Genomic DNA, 19001 nt, shown 5'->3' on the forward strand with positions numbered 1-19001 from the left:
CGGACTAGCGTGGATCGTTGCTCATAACATCAATCATTGGGTTTTCTGATTCTGACTCAATTATTCATAGATCTAGGCCGCCTTCCTATAGCTGGAATATTGCAAGCATCAGTGCATGTCATCGTATCCCGATTGCGTAGATCGATGCTCATCTCTGTCAATCATGCAGTGGAGTATCTCGGCTAGACTCGATAAGTGTATATATACTGGCCGCCGTCATATATAGCAGGTAAATACGTGTTATGGGTTTTCTGACGCTTAATTTTAAGAAACATACATAGTTTTCTCGCTAGTCACAAGAACAAAGACAACATTATCTTAAAATCAAACCATCACCTGAGTATTTACAATGTCTGTGTGACACCACGACCCTCGTTATTGTACTCGCGATAAACATGGCCGCCCGAAAACGTATGATTCGACGATAGAAATCTATATTGTTGAGTGCAGCATTAGACAACAAGCAAACACAATGTGACATCGAAAGGTTCTTGGTTGCCATATGCCCCTAATGTCCAGCGTAGATAACCTTCAAGTCTGTAGAGGAACTATGATAGTATTTCTGTGATTAAAGATACATGGAAATATTGAACACAAAAACAATGGGTGGTGATGTTTACACCACTGGATTTGAGAAAGTTGACGAATCATGGTCGAAAACGTCTACCCAACCGACATCCATGCATAAAATCCTTATATTTGACGCGTTGATCAATAAGTAAAGAGAGATAACTCCCTGGCGCTTCATTGCATCGGATATGATGACGACAATAGGCATGCATAGAGCTGTTTCCAGTTCGGTCCAAATCTTCTGCGAGATTCACTGTGTTTGGCGCCATTGAAAACGTGTCTGGTTCTTTATCATTACGATGCAAACTTTATGGGGATTGTATCTTTAAAATTGTTGTGACAATTTCTACTTGTGTGTACATATTCCATAGTTTGCTCTCTCGATCTCAACTGGTTGTCTTTAGCAGGCCTGCAAACGATATGGTCAATTACGGTACTCCTACACTAAACACCACTAGCCTATTATTACCAGCACCAATGCGACAGTCTATGTTCGATTTTACAGATGTTTCAAAGTTTTCACCAACTACTGACCTTGATTGGCTCTCCTACGACAAAAAAATAAGAACATAACTTATATATTCAAGAGGTTGGACAAGGCGCAAAGAAAAAAGTTGTAGCAATGCATATATATATATATATATATATATATATATATATATATATATATATACCCACCTACTGATGGAAGTACCCATAAACTGTCATAAAACGCACATGTGCAACCCAGAAGTTAAAACTATTTGTAATCTGCATGTCATACCTTCAGAATTAGGAATGAGAATATTATTATGGCACATTTAATTTTAAATATTCATGTCATATGAACGTAGAAAACAACGTTGCCAAGTGTCCATTACCTTATCTATGATAACGTAAGTACCGGCTTCCATACCATCAGCGCTAATTACTGCAAAGTGTTTGCTTCCATTGTCTATTGCTAATCTCCTATCAGCGCCAATCATCTGTTGGCTTCCCTTGTTAGTTTCTACCCTTAGTTAGTTTCTACTATAACTCTAACGTTTTTTTAGTGTTTGTAGGGTACTGTATGTAAAGTTTAAAGCTAAAATGAAACATCTAAAATATCTAATTTATATGTTGACATCCATATATTCTCTTCCTTAAGTAATATGTTTTCACAACAATGACCTCCTGAAACATTTGTTACTGTTTTCAAGGAACTGTTTCAAGAGGTATGAGGTTGATGCAATCATAGTGACATTCATGATACTGTTGACATTGATATATCTACAGTGGTAAAGATATTAATATTTTTTTCCTTTTCAAAGTAATAGCTACATAGTTGTAATATTATTGAATAATAAGGTTGATAAATTGAGACATGCAGATATTGTTAAAATTGAAACCCACGACGTTGTGAGTGCGTTTGTTATTTTTACCCATGAACCATACTTCTAATGAGCGTTACCTCCCTAATGGTAATATGTTTATTCCTGTACTGGTACTCTGCCCTATGGCTCCGAGCGGCTGCAGGCGACGAGCGCAAGCGCTCTCGGGCTGGTAAACCAGTCTAGGACAGAGCTGTTTAGTGTAATGATTAGCCATTAGGAATGTTTTAATAGTATTTTCATAATTATTCTAAAAAAAGGTATTTCGTATGTAAACATGTGAGACAAAGATAAAGTTTCTTTTAAAAGTTTGGTTACATCAGTTCAACTAATACTCATCCACATGTAACTTTCTCAAACCAAACACAAATAAAGCAGGATAAAGCAATCAGTAATACAAATTTGTAAATGTAACCATTTTCCGTCAGAAAAACAGGTCAACAGAATCACAAGATATAAGCCGAATATTTTAGTAATTATCGGAATTCTCCTTTAATTTAACAACCGCAATTAAATCTGATGTAATTATTTGACGAAATTCTTCTAGTTTGTTGTAATTATCTTTATTGTCGTCTTCTAATAACACAATCGTAATGTGCTGCGCGTTAGGTTCCACATTCGATTTAAATAGCGCGGTCAATCTACAAGTATCTTTGATCTTCATTGAAAACACATATTTGTTTTAATGATCTCATAATTTAACAGCTGTCGACTATAATTAACCCTGACTAGGCCAACATACTAACGGATAAAAAGTTATGTATAATGCTCCATGTAAGTAACCTTACAAAGAAAAACTCGAGTGTAAACGAATTACCAAGCCGCTTACGTTTCCGAAATGAAAAGAGTGATGGTGGTGAAATGGGGTTTAACGTCGCGTCCAAGATTATTGCACGTATATAGCGACGTGCATGTACGTGTATGTGTTTGTGTGGCTGCTTGTACTAGTCCGGTCTGATGCCGATTTATAGTGCTAGCTCACAGATACCATGCTGCAGTTGAACATGGATACCCCACTCAGACACAGTATGCTGACTCCGAGCCGACCAGTCCTCGTTTTAGCCCTTTAATGCCGGGCGCCAGACAGGGTAACAACAAGTACCATCTTTTAACGTCTTTTGGTATGACGCGACCGGGGATCGAACCCCGGACCTTCCGCTCTACCACTAGACCACGGAGGCGGTTCGAGATGAAAAGAAGGTGAGCAGGTCCTGGTGATGCTAAGGCTGAGCAGTAATTGAGAATCGATAAATGGGATGATTGCACAAAATATATGCTCCAGGGTCCCTATACTCCCCATTGGGATATGACTACTGTTAATTCTTTTGTGGGAATAGTGGATTCATTAAGATCACGGATTTGGATATTGTCAGTACAATTACGTGTTGACTGTGTAAGAATCACCCCCTAAATATTTAGCTATAAAACATCGCACTGTGGTGAAATACATTGTGATCCAACATTTTAAATACAATTATTTATTTCTTGATTTTGCTCTTGTATGGGAATTAAGCCTGTGCAGAATTAAAAAATCTAAAAGTGACCGTAAATGTTCTTGAACTTTTTAAATTTGTAATGGTGAATGAATAACAATATATAAAATCATAGGTTGAAAGAATGACTATATTACCGACAGTAACACCAAACATCGGATGATGACTCACACACTCTCACTTACACCATTTAACGTCATCATGACAGCAATGTTTCTCCTATGTCACAGCGACTAACGCCCAGACACCCAATACGTAATCATTATCCAGTCAAGCGTTATCAAGCACGCGACCCTTAACAAATAAATACTGTTTCAGTAGATGCGGGTTTACTAATTGGCCACATAAATGTTTAAGTACCTGGCAATTCCCGTAGATACTAATCTTCTCTGTAACACTGATGACACTCCATGCCAAATTTACGCCGATGTCTTTGTGTATTTGCTGAATAGCTGAACAGCTGCAGATTCCACAAACCCTCTTCATGACAGTCGTATTTATTGTCATAAGATATTTTGCACAAATATATTTAATTTCGTTCAAATGCATACAATGGCATGGGCATTGCATCTGTCAGTGGTGTCATTAATAGTACTCTTTTTGTGAATTATCTCTTGTTTAAGTGTAGGAAAATACTCTACTACTGTCAAACCTATACGCTGATTGAACATTTGATGGCATGCTGCAACGAGGGAATTATTTTCACACAAACATCTGTCATTGCCGACAGCAATTTATCGATTTTTCGCACCGAAAACAGACATTTTACGAATCAAGTAATGTAAGTAAGATCTCAGGTTTCTGAAACACAGTATGGGCCAGTTTCCGATTGGAGGAAAGGAAATAAACTGTCATCACTTTGAAGCTGGAAATGTCCAATTTGCTTTGTGTATCACGTTTTTTTATTGGTTTCTGTTTGATGTCCATACATTTTGACAAGATATTGAGATATCAGATTGCAAAAAAGTTCTAAACAACTTTTAGTTTGTGTTCGATGCGATGGTGGAAAGAGTGAATATGTTGTTTTATATTCACTGATTTGAAACTCTGTGATAAAAATTAGAAAGCGCTGTGTAATATATGGCGTACATAACCAGAAGATGCTCCATATAAGCATCGCGGTCGCTGCTAATTACTTCCACACAAATTCTCTGATTCAAATTCATCGGTGTCCTGTTCTGTATTTAAACAGACGACACGAGCACAAGGTCATCCTGACATGAATATGCACAATCACAAGATCAATTATTGTGAGTGTGTTCATGTGTTTCCAAAAGACACTCCCTCTTCGAGCTCAATACATGAACTTAGTCGCAATATCCCATTTTAGGCTATTAGTCTTGTAATACGTAGGCGCTGTCGACACAAACGCAAATGACCACCTTCAAGTTGATTGTCCAATGTATAAATCACGCCCCCCACCTCCTTCCTGTATTAGTAGATATGGAACTGGGTGTTTGTCTTCAACGTCGATATCAAATTAGTGCAGTATAACACGATATGAATGTTGACAGAAAGATTACATAACCGCACCTTGCAGTTCTCGATCATTCCTATCGTGTCAATCGAGCAGCCTCTGAAACAATAGATGGCATGATGTAATCCTGTGGACATCTTCACGTAGCTGCCTATAGGGAGTGTCAGATATTGATAGCCGTGTCGTTGGCTGGCAGTCCATATTGACATATAAGATGATAAAACTAAAATGCCGAGGAATAACAATTTAAAGGAAGAGAGTTTTGATAACATGAAGCACAGCGGATTATTGGATGAAATGGCAGTTCCGGGAACGAGCTGATTACCACACAACCGGGAAGGGAACTCTGGATAAGAGGTCTCGGCGGTACCGGTGACATTTGACGATGGTGCATAAAACAGAGAGGATGAAGCAGCTGTATCCCTGAGGATGTGGCTCTGATGAAGACCGGCGATGGATGAAGTATCGCGCCTTCTGGCTGGGAAGGGGATATACTGTTGCAGAGATAACAGGTTGCGTTAACGGTTGCATAAATGCGCATTACTAAAACAAATCATGTTCCCAAATCTTGATATTCACTGTGGGCTATCTGTCTTCAGATCTGCTCTTTAATCAACGTCAAAACTTAACAGATCGAACCCAAAGTGACGGCACTTGCCGTATGGTTGTCCCTATTGATACACATTATGATTTCAGATATACCACACACGCACGCACGCACGCACGCACGCACGCACGCACGCACGCACACACACACACCACAGGCTGTAGATTACACGTTACAGAATAATACTAATGGACGATGGCAATCCTTCTTTTGAAAATCTGTGCAGAAACTTTTCGAAGTGCTTAATGTCTGAACTGATTGATGGTTCTAATGTCCCAGACAGTATATATCCGATCATTCCTGCTGGGCACGAAAGGGGAGACGACTTAGATTTTGGTTGGTTGTTTAACACCGCACTCAGCAATATTCCAGCTATATGACGGCGGTCTTTAAATAATCGAGTCTGGACCAGACAATCCAGTGATTAATACGAGCATTGATCCACGCATTTGGGATCGATGACATGCATCAATCAAGTCAGCGAGCCTGACCACCCGATCCCGTTAGTCGCCTCTTCCGACAAGCATAGTCGCCTTTTGCGGCAAGCATGGGTTGCTGAAGACCTATACTAGCCCGGATCTTCACGGGTGTAGATTTTGGTAGGGACCCTTACGTTCGACAGAAGAGGTACATACGAGGTAAAATTACACGTTCATTTCCACAGAACACAGAGACTATTTCTAACATCGAGAAAGTATTAAAGATCAGTTGACTTCTAAAACTGACACACTGCAGCCAATACAGTCTTTGTTTTATGCATTCAATTTGATAAAGTTGCTCGCTCGCTCAATTCAAACGATCTTAGCGCTACGATGATCTTAACTCCCATACTTTAACACAGGCTGACGTTGGCATCATCATGATCACTATTTGATAGTGACTCACAAACACATGCTCATGATATAGTCGGAATCGTAATTCGACTCCAGGTTTCTGGAATGGAAACTTCTTGTCGCTTATATGTATAAAACATAATGGTCAGCCACAGTTGGACAATGTATGTAACATTTAGAGACAGTGACTCAAGTCAGTGTCGAACAACCCTATGGATATACTGTAGCATACGGGGCTGACTATGGTATACACTATAGAAGCTTGGTGTTAATGTACTTTTATGCAGTTCAGTTTATGTATGAGAACACAGGTTATGTCCTTACACGAGAAACCCATTTGAGATAACTTGTATATGGTAACATATGTGTGAGTTCGAAGTTCAGGTTATTATTGGCTGCTCCATGGTGATGACCTAAGGTCAGATTATGACGGACTACTTTCCTGATTGTGATTCACTTATACGTTTCTCGTGCTTCGGTCGAATTCCACGAAGTCTATGTTGAAACTTTATGTCCCTAGAGTGTTACACAAATGTTTTTAGATTTCATCGTGTTTGCATTATCATCATTGCCTTGATAATCCAGAGGTTCACTGTTGTGTTAGGTATTAATGCGCGTCTGCGATCATTAGAAAACAAAACAAAATATGCCTGCTAAAATGGTACGATTTTAGGGTGTGTAAGAAACAGATTACTGCATTCGTGCATGGCATATATCATTTACCTTACAACTCGTACTCGCTTTCGATCGTTCGATACGTTTCGATTTGAAAAATAAAAGGTATCTGGCAGAGACACGCGTGTAATAATCTCTGTCGTGTAATAATCTCTGTCGTGTAATAATCTCTGTCGTGTAATAATCTCTGTCGTGTAATAATCTCTGTCGTGTAATAATCTCATGCATCATGGATAGTTATACAGATATATTTCAGGTACAATCAGGTGTTCGTCAAGGATGTTTTTGTCCCCGACGCTCTTGCAATTTATGTTAATGATCTTGTAAAGGTTATTATAAATGATGAGTCTATGCGAAGTTTGATATTATTGATTATAGTCACGCACATAAGTACCTAGACTTACGGTTTCATGACCATCTTGAATTAAGTCTTACAGCTAAATAAATGTATGTTGTATTACTCCGCATTGTACCAGCTATATGACGGAGGTCTGCCAATAATCGAGTCTGGGCCAAACAATCCAGTGATTGACATTATGAGCATCGATCTACGTAATGGGGATACGATGACCTGCATCAACCAAATCAGCCAGCCTGACCACCCGATCCCGTTAGTTGCTGAAGACCCACCCTAGGTACGTAGTTCTTATTCATGTAATGTTGGTGAATGGTGAAGTCTAAGTGTAATCTTCAACTTTTAAAACTTTAAAAGTTTCTTTTTTTGTCTATATTTAACCTTATGTTTTTATATTGTCTCGCAGGCCTTGAGGCGAATGTTGGATTATTTTATTCGTTTGAACTTGTCCTGTCTTGTATTGTACAACATGTGAAACAAAAATAAAATATATTTCTTCTTCTTCTTCTCCTTCCAAATTAATATTATACGTTTTCATACTTTTTCTAAATTAATATTTTACGTTGCCGTTGATCGGCAGGTTCAGTTTACAGGATTTTATAGACATTTCAGCATACATAATGTTATTTCTCACCATTTGGAATCAACTTTGATCGGCAGGTTCAGTTTACAGGATTTTATAGACATTCGACCTAGACAGCCTCGTTCCCTTTAATCCAGTACGTATATCTCCGATCTCTTACACACAACCGTTACTATATGAACATATTAACAATAAATCAGACGTTTCAACATACATAATGTTATTTCTCACCATTTGGAATCAACTTTAACATTTCTGTCCTATCCAGACTAATATGAAAATCTTCGACCTGGTTGCCGACGTCTTGGCAGATAGCGAGATAATAGGCTTATCTGCCTGTAAACTCCCGCAGACAAATGAGAAGTCATATAATGAGACAGACCCAAATTTGTCTGGCGTCAGTGGTCGTATTGTCCCAATGCATTAATCTATGACTATTAAGCACCATATCATATTTGTCTATATCGATACCTATAACCCAAGTAGATGTTGGTACTCAAGGGAATAGTTGGTTAACTACCTCAAAAGCTTAAAGCTTGTTATTTGGTCAAATAGTCTGCCAAGATCACTCCTGGAGACACACGCACACAGAGAGCTACACAGACACATATACACAGACACAGACAGACAGACACACACACACAAACACACACACACAGCTACACAGACAAATAAACACGGACATACACACACGCGCACATACACACACACACAGCTACACAGACACACACACACACACACACGCATCTACACAGACACATAAACACGGACATACACACACGCGCACACATATCACACACAGAGCTACACAGACAGACACACGCGCACACATGGACACAGGGACACAGACATGCACACATACAGACTCACACATAGCTACTCAGGCACATATACACAGACATACACATACGCACATACACACACACACACACACACACACACACACACACACACACACACACACAGACATACCGACACACACACACACTCATACACAGCTACACGGGCACATATACACATACAGACACACACACACACACACACACACACACACACACACACACACACACACACATACATATACACAGACATACACACATACATATACACAGACATACACACATGCACACACACCTTGAGTTTGAAGGAGGACTGTGAGTGAGTTGGATTAAACGTCATTATGAACAAGAATACAACTGCACGGGCGACGTTCATCACGGCATGTCGGCGGTTTGAAGGAAAACCCAGAGTGACCCTGGTCAAATATGTATCACTTCGGCGTAGCCAATGTGCAGGCGAAAGGCGGTGACAGACCAACGATCATATTTGGTGCGAATCTGGTATCCTTGTACTGATAAGGGAAGTAACTCTGCACAACGAGAAGCAGCGACTCAAATCTCTGTACCACTCCAGCCCCATTATAGAGGGAATGATTTTACTTTATCAAATGTGACCAATGTTGGCTCGAAACGTTGATACGTTCATACTGTGTCATATTATGTATATCCGATGGTTTGCATTGTATATTGTATCGCGTCCAAGATTATTGCACTTATATAGCGACGTGCATGTACGTGTGTGTGTTTGTGTGGCTGCATGTACTAGTCCGGACTAATGCCGATTTATAGTGCTAGCTGAGTGCTGAGATACCATGCCGCAGTTTAACATGAATACCCCACTCAGACACAGTCTACTGACTCCGAGCCGACCAGTTCTTGTTTTAGCCCCTTAATGCCGAGCGCCAGACAGGGTAACAACAAGTACCATCTTTTAACGTCTTTTGGAACCCCGGACCTTCCGCTCTCTGGGCGGACACTCTACCACTAGACCATGGAGGCGGTCGAAGAAGAGAGTAAGCCAGTCCTACCCCGGTATACCGGTAGCACCCGCCACTCGCACAATTTGCATGAAAAAGTAAGTGTTTGTTTGAACACCGACTATAATACATTGATTATGCTGATAAATCTCATGTTAAGGTAGAAGCAGTTACCATTTTCCCTTTTTGCCAGTTTGTCAAGGTAAATTAGCCTTGAATTTTTATGCCCCTAAGTGTAGAACAGGGATGCAACTAGGGTAACTTTAAGTGTAAGCAAAACCAATTCTACGAGGGCACGAAGCGTCCAAGTTCACGAGCGGTCTTAGCAATTACTCTTCTGATACAGTGGTAGTTTCGCCCCTGAAGAATAGCCGCAGACCAAAATTCAAAAGCTATAATGCAACTAAATTGTTTGTGTTGTATACGAGATTGTGGAGCGGTTGAGTTTGTGTGCATTCATTCATCCCTCAATTGGGCCGAAACTGTTCAAGCGCCAACCAGAAAATTTGATTACAGAGTACATTATTCATCATTACTTGCATGGCGTTGCTCTGTCAGAGCGTTCTTTCGGATTGTAGCGCAACCATATTCTGGTCTGTTTTCGGAATTTTATCTTATTATGCCCAAACCTATCATTTACATCTGCGACTGATGAAGTGACTATCTGACCTTCCGATTGTAACAGAAGATAATATCCTAATCAGATAATGAACGTTTTTATTGATAAAGCGGGTTTGTTGTGTTATTTGGTAGCTGGATCAATCACCAATATTTTCACAAATTTGGAATAATATTTAAATAATAGTCTTTTTCTTCTTTCAGCAGTCTGTTAAAAGATTTTGGCAATATGACAACTGAAATAAGATCATTACAGGAACACTTATACATTGTTTTTACCAACCACATATGTATTTTCAAGAGATCACTTAAAGGTAGATAACAATATTTTATCTCGGGTATTGTGCGCAGTCCGGTTATTTGGGATGCGGTTGAAGTGGCTGTGGTCGTCCTTTCACGTAGGTGCCGATCTAGGGCGGGGGTGGTTACTCTTGGTCGTCCCGACCTTGGCCGATCCCAAATTTGTCACTGACATTATAACACATTAAACCTCTTCATTTTGCACCTCTTGGTCCGCTAATTTTGCTTTTATGGCCAAAAATATCTGTATTGCGTTTCTTATTTTTGAAGAGTATATTTGTTTGTTATAGTCTTATTCTAGTTTAACGCCGCACTCAGCACTATTCCAGCTCTATGACAGCAATCTGCAAATAATCGAGTCTGGACCAGATAGTCCAGGGATTGACATCATGAGCATAGATCGTAGGATACGATGGCATGTATCAACCAAGTCACCGAGCCTGACCACCCGATCCGTTAGTCGCCTCTTGCGGCAAGCACGGATTGCTGAAGAACAATTCTCACCCATATCTTGACGTGAGCCTTGAAGTATACAAAGATGTGCATGCCAGCTGTAACACCCTAAACCATTCATTGTTTAACGGATTCGGTAGTTTCATCAATTAGAATAAGAACAGAGGCAATGGGAATCACTGGTTCTGTAATTAATTCCAATCGATGCATGCTATCGTCATTCAGTCACTTTTGCTTTCGTCCGCCAACGTACCCCAGTTGGCAGCATAATAAACCTTCCAAAGACCATTGATCCAGCGATGAGCAACGCTTGCCCCTCGAATGTCAAACTACCACGTTGAAGCACTGGGTGTGCTGTGATTGGTATGAGTTGACCAAGGAATCACCGAGACTTATTTTACAACTTCCTGTGACATGTATAATCGTGTCTGGATCAAGCGAACTAGTTATTGTTTGTTAAAAGGGGGTTTTGCTCAAGAGCATGGTATCCGCTTCCAATCTTGGTCCTAACGTTGTAGTTACGGCTCTGTGTGAACCACGGCCATTGTCTTTGTGTTATTATGTATTCGTCAACCGTATGTTTGAAATAATATAAGGGACTAGTCATATATTAGGGGGGGGGGGGGGGGAAATTGGTATAAGGACGTTGATTTTGTTGATTTTGAATGAATTGCTTCAAACGTGAATTGTTCAGTCCGAATTGCAATTGTGTTCATGGGTTTCACCAAATGGCTCCGAAGTTCGATACGAGCGGTGTACTAATCTGATATGAAACCATGGTTCCCGAAAAGAATCTGCCTGGGCAATAACCTTATATCGTGTTAACCGATAATCGAGATGAAGTACATCGGGTCAGCGAGGTTTCACTGTAAATACATACGGGAAAAACTGACTTCATCCACGTGACAAATGACACGTAGATCACTTAGTCTAGTATATCATCACTACATTACATATCTGTTACATTTCCGTTGCTACTCAGAACCAGCCATCTCATCTGAAATCAGGTCATCAACTGTTGTAAAGACTTAACAAACATTACGCTAACACAATATAACATGAACGCGCTATTATATGCAGATTGCATATTGATTAACGCCGCACTCTCAGTCTTCATCATAATAATATGTTACTATTAAACCTTACACATGCATCAGAATCATCTTCAAAGAGTGTGGTGTGTCAAGACTTTGTTTTGTTTGCATGTTGTTTAACGCCGCACTCAGCAATATTCAAATTATATGACGGCGATCTGCAAATAATCGAGTCTGGACCAGGCAATCCAGTGCTTGACATCATGAGCATCGATCCACACAATTGGGATACGATGACATGCAATCAACCAGGTCACCGAGGTTGACCAACTGTTTAACTAATGCGTCTATTTAAAATAAGTATGGTTTGCCGGAACCTATTCTGTAAGACGATAGGTTGCGGTGGATTAATCCGTGAGACAAGCTAAACTAACATAACACATATAACAACATATTAAAACATATATTTTTTAGAACAAATAATCTAAATTCTCTTTCTTATTCTATTTTTCTACCAACACATTTTTTTCACAAAAACAATGTAGGCCAAGTAATACAAAAAATGTGCAGAAACATTTGACAAAACAAACGAAAACTAGTTACACGAATTGTGGACTAAGAACCTGACTGAACCATGGACTATGAGAGCTAGTGCACCCGGAAGGGTTAAAATCGATGTCAGTGAGCCAGGCAGCGCTTATTACTACGCCAGCTGTCCCGCACTCTAACAGTAAAACGGACATTGTCGAGATCGAAGGTTTTATGTATCTGCTCGGATCCAACTGGTAAGTAATTTGTAGCGTTATTTCCGCAATATTGAAATGTAACACACATCTCTGATCAGCCAAGCATTGTGCATAGCTTTACAGATGAGAGTTTGGTGACGATGCGACGAGCCTTGGATATTCTTAACACTTGTTGACTAGTAATTACACTTTGTAATCAGCCTGCTGATGCCTCAAGGTTTTTTCACACCGGAATAAGATTTACACACTTGTACTGTTACAGGCAGCGGTCAGTAGTATTGTTTAGTCTTCCAAAGCTGGTTGTATGTCGGATAAGCTTGGGGGAGTTTGTTTTTTTTGTTGATTTTTTTGTTACTTTGTTGTTGTTGTTTTGTTTTTGTTTTTGCTTCTTCTTCTCTTCTTTTTTTTTTTTCTTTTTTTTTGGGGGGGGGGTGTCATTTCGATGCGATTGTTCCTTTGAGTGACATTTAGAAGTTGATGTGATGAACAAGGACAAGTTCTTGTGGATAAAATCTTCCTTATTACAATAATATATTATTGTTACACCTGTATCAAGTAAGTGATCTGATTGTTGTTCTATCCATGGGCTGAAATACACATGTACATATTTGGAATAGTTAAAATTAATTGTGTTGTTCCAAATGTTAACGCTCTCAGCCCGCCAAAACGTTAGGAATTGCCTGGCGCAAGACACGATACATTCGTGTACTATTGCATATGTAGCAGATGATATACTATGTTAGGCAATCAATTCCATTTTCCTGTAGCATAGTTGCACTGGATGGTGACATTTGTAATGGGCGTATGTCGAAGCTAGATTGATCGAAGGTTAAAACCATATTTACTAACTGTAAGTCGTTTTGATAGTTAGTGATACTCTGTAACAGTTGTTTACATTGATTATTATTGACGGTATAAACCAGCTAATTGATTAACCACTGTCCTAGTAACATGGTATTAATAAATTTGTCAGTATAGAACTGTTATTACCAACGAATATCGTATTACACGTCTCTATTCGTGCACCCAACGTGTTTGTGTTTCAAAGATATCAAAATTAACACGACTGACGCAATGTGTTTATGTTTGAAAGATGTCCATACTAACACGACTCGAATTATTGCATATAATATAAACTACAGTCTTTACAGAATAAGGAACAAACAAATATTTTTGAAAATCGAGTTGCATGATACATGATGTGCCAAGATGTGTAAGATGGTCGTTGAGACCACCCCGAAGTGGGATAGTGTGTTGACCGAGAGTTGCCGAGAGTTTCCGAGAGATGCCATGATCTTTAATACATGATCGAGGTATCAATTGTCACTACCGGAAGTGCTTCCAAAGTATCAATAGTCAGTACCGGAAGTGCTTCCAAAGTATCAATAGTCAGTATCGGAAGTGCTCATAAAGTATCAGTTGTCAGTACCGGAAGTGCTTCCAAAGTATCAGTAGTCAGTACCGGAAGTGCTTCCAAAGTAGTAATGGTCAGTACTGGAAGTGCTACCGAGACATCCTGTCTGTCTATAGAGCACTGCTGCGTGGCATTAGGCTGCTAACAAACACTTACTTCTTTATGCAAATAATGTGAGTGGCTGATGCTACCGGTACAGCAGGACATGCTAACCCCTTTTGGGAACACCTGGAGTCATCACGGATTTTCAGTGATCCCTTCATATAATATTTACCATTATTTTGCCTTTTACGCCCAAGAGAATCTCTTTGGGCGTATAATCGAGATAATCACTGTCTGGCGTTGCCGTTTCATATTTGTATGTTCGTTATCGATGGAAAAACACTTTATTACAAATAGAGTTTATATTAATAATCATAGACATAATCCAGAGTTGACATACGCGTGGCATGGGATTTCTTTGCGTTTATGAAGTTACAAACGTAAACAACGATATGCACATTGTAAATACGCTTGAAACATGTTGAAGTTACTTCTTATACATAAGTCAACAACAATAAACTTCACAGATTGCTTAATTAACGACCCGTCAAGATCCGGAGAAGAATAGGTCTTCAGCAACCCATGCTTGCCGTAAAAGAGGCGACTAACGGGATCGGGTGGTCAGGCTCGCTGACTTGGTTGATGCCTGCCATCGATACCAATTGTGTAGACTGTGTCTGGTCCCGACTCCATTATTTACAGACCGCCGTCACGTAGCTGGTATATTGCTGAGTGCGGCGTTAAACAACAAACAAACAAACAGTCAGCTTATTTAAGCATTATAACACAAAAACAATGTAGACAACAATTCGAATCCATGACATTGTTCAGAGCAATATTGCAACACAGTCTACGAAAGTAGTCCAGTAATGATTTTGGGTTTGTGGAAAGGAAAACAATTGTCTGGGTAACAATGTAATGCCACGGAATCACATCCAATTTATTTATATTAAAAAATCATGAAAATGTTCACCCTGGGAAATTCTGTGAAAACCGTGTTGTAACAGCTGTGAGTGTGTGTAAATGCAAATATAAACATTTCGAAGTGAGGTAAGTATAATTGAGTGTGATGATGTGTTTTATATGGGCATTTTATAGTACAGGATTTGCTTTGGTTGTTCGCGCCGCATATTTCTCCCAGTTTCTCTGTTCACCGGTGATGTCCGTTAACGGGTTGTGCAACTGGAATACTTTCCATTGTTTTAGGGGACACGGGTGGTCGGTCCAGTTGTCTAAGGCGCCGCGATTCGCTGTGCAGTGTTGTGTCCCTTGGGCACGCCAGAAACCTATGATTGTGGGTTCGAATCCCGGTTCGCCCCGATTCGCCCCGATTATGTTTCTCGGTCAGCACCATACCCGTGCACGTGGGTTTCACCGACGTGGTAAATGTCCGAGACCTGCATCACTTTGGGCTTTCCTCCAACATTAAGGTGACACGCCGTGATATAACTGGAATACTGTTCTCACTCACTCTTCTTATATTGATGGGAAATGTCTTTCTAGTGGGCCCGCATTTGAGAACATGGCTATCAGCACAAAACCCACCGAAGAAGATGTACATATGACACTCAACACATGACAAATATCGACTTACTAAGATGTAGGCCCACCTGCAGTCATCTCTATTCAGAAAATAGAGTGGGCCCACATTTGGCGAGAACTAATATCTATGAGTTATTAGTTTCATTTGCAAGTACCATATTTAATTTTCTGCAAGCTATAGATGGAAAGATAAATATATAATGTATTAAAACATTTAATTACGAATACGGTTTAGCTTAAGGATAAGATGGCCAATAGTTGGACCAACGACAACTATGCAATTTTTCGCAGATACGAAAACAACGGCGATAGCTCCCGATCGAAATAAGAGAGACCTCCTTTTCCCAATATGAACCACTGATAATGCGGTTTCGCCGAAAGTATGATATGCAGTTACGTATTCTTTTATAGATGTATTCCCACGAATCTATTTTTAGCCTATGACCCTGTTGGGATTGCCATTTTCCTAATGATCGATACAATTGCACTTCGTAATAAATGTCATTTGTTGCACCTGTTTCCTATATACAATATATAAAAAAATAATTGCAATATTTCAAATTTAACATGTTTCCCTTTGCGATAAATTAAATTCCAAGTCATCAAAGCTGTTGTCATGAGCGTCCTTGAGAAGGGTCATTGTTTATTCATGAACAAAGTAACACCAATTGTGTCATTTCCTGAGAAACTGTGATATTTAATTACAAGCGGTCAAGGTTGACAACACTACGATAACTATACAATGGGGATGCGAGAGGTTGTGATTTATTTTTCCGAAATGTCAAACCAACATGACAGCATGCTGACACCTGATCGTTATGTGAACAAAAGCTACAAAAAGTTGGAAGCAAATACCGCACGCAGTGCAGCAATACTATCTGTTAATATTGATTATTATTGTGTACCTCGATGGCGGCCGTTCTTCCAATGTCACAGCGAACAGTCGATGACAAATACTGATGAAGACTGTCCCTCGCACCTGATATATGCGAAACGTGAAAGTGCTTTTCACAATTTCAGTGTTTGCATATTTGCAGCTATCCGTGTGCATAACCGGTTGATATATGTTGACTGAGACGAACCTATGAGTCACCAAAGTTATGCCCCCTATTTTGACTCACAAAATACTTTGTGGCAGACACGTGGAGGACATTTCCAAATTTGACGCATCATTGTCAAACATTTTGTCCGATGCAATTCCCTATTTTGACTTGTACTATATATGTTTCCGGGTTTTTTTAGGTGAATAATTTACATGCATTTGAATGTGTTTGTGACGGGAGCCACAGGGGGGGTGGATATAGGGGGGATAGGACATGCTCACCATTACCGCGAAAACCTGGTATCATCACCATTTGATAGTGATTCATAAACACGTGCTCATAATGTATTCGGAATCGTACTGAGGTTTCTTATGAATATGGAAAGGGCTTTGTTGCATTTTTTCCCACAGCTTTTTCATACACCATACCCTCTCTAGTGAGCAATACATCATTCTTCACGCCATACAGGAACCAGTGAAGGTTGCATGGTTGTGTTTTCGCTGCATCGCAGATGTACATGGGAAGACCCGTCTGGCGGTGATGGAGTGGCTATATGCTGGCATGATATGAGTTGTAGGGCAGTAGTCATATCATGTTCCAGAACAGCTTCTGGAGCTTCCACAGGAACAAATCGAAATAAAACGGCGAAGTATCATTATTAAAACACATTGCGTGTCATCATTTAACATTCATTCTTAAATGTACAATTACCAAGCTGATGGCTTCCATTTTGTTGTGTAGTTTGTTGAGTGTAGATCTGTGAGTATGACCCAAGTTAGGTCAACATATACCATGTTTGTTTCAGTTTCAGATCAGATTTGAATTAAACATCAGTAAAGGTGTCCTGACAATCGTTGTCCCTCTTGTCCACCTATCAGGGTGGCGGTGTGTTGGCTTGATAACACCTGGGTTGTGTTAGTTGCTGATTCTCACTAACCCTCAGTTCGAAAGATCTGATTTCACTACCTTCACAACTCAACTGATGACTAAAGTCCTTGTTACCATCATCGTTAATAAGAAGACTAACAAAACCCTTTGTAAACCCACGGAAGTATAAGGAAACGTGTTCTGAAACACCAATACCAAAGTCTGTCGGCATCAAATTCTCCACTCGGCAACTCTGTCGTCCATCTTCATAATAATGATCCTCTCTGTGGGGGTTCCCAAGGCACCCATATCCCACCGTTCTAATTTCTTGAGATTTGTAAGAAAAAATGCCAGCTGGTTTGAAGTAGAAAGCCCAGACACGTCCGTTCACCCATTAGCCTTGTGAATAATTTCATTAGCGCTGCCGGTCCCACTCAGCCTGGAAAAAACACTACTGGAGATAATCACAGCTCGAGGTGGTCCATCTTTCCGCTTATATTACTATACCATTAGACGCTAAACTATACCCATCTCAGTATCAATGGCCGACGGGAAACCACAGTTCTGAAAATGACATGAGGTCACGAATTCTGATATCAAACATGAATGTCGATCACGAAAATATACCGATTTCTGGATTACCAACAATCATTCATCATTGCCTTGAAGTGGTCCCGTGTATCCCCGGGGAATTTGTTGCACAAATCCTATTAAGTACGGACAAAATTAAATGATAAATCATAACTTGTTGAAGCCATTTATCGTCGATTTGTCCATTTAAAATATGCAGATAGTATCATCGCACACGTCACATTTTGCATCAAAACAATATTTCCTCAAGTTCTGTTTTCGAAGATTGATTCTGATGGTCTTTCAAAGCAATTTGGAAAGTTTTCGCGTTTTCCTTTAACCTGCGTTTGTCCTCCTGGCTTTGATTATAAGGTGTACAGGTCATGGGAGAATCTCCCGAATACCCAGCGTCTGGAGTGGCGAAGTTAAAACGTTTTTGACGTCTTCTCCTACAAGTGTCATCTTTCTGTGGATAATTACAATCCGCATGGCGGGTCTGTGCGTGGTCAGCGCGTTATTCCCCTTTGTGATCATCTTTGTTCAAAAGAAGAAAGCCTCTTGCAAATTAATAAACATGAACAAAAACACATGATTCTTACGGAATCTTTCTGGAA

The sequence above is a fragment of the Haliotis cracherodii genome, unplaced genomic scaffold (assembly GCF_022045235.1).
Source record: "Haliotis cracherodii isolate W230 unplaced genomic scaffold, xgHalCrac1.p SCAF_2, whole genome shotgun sequence".
Classification (NCBI taxonomy): Eukaryota; Metazoa; Mollusca; class Gastropoda; order Lepetellida; family Haliotidae; genus Haliotis; species Haliotis cracherodii.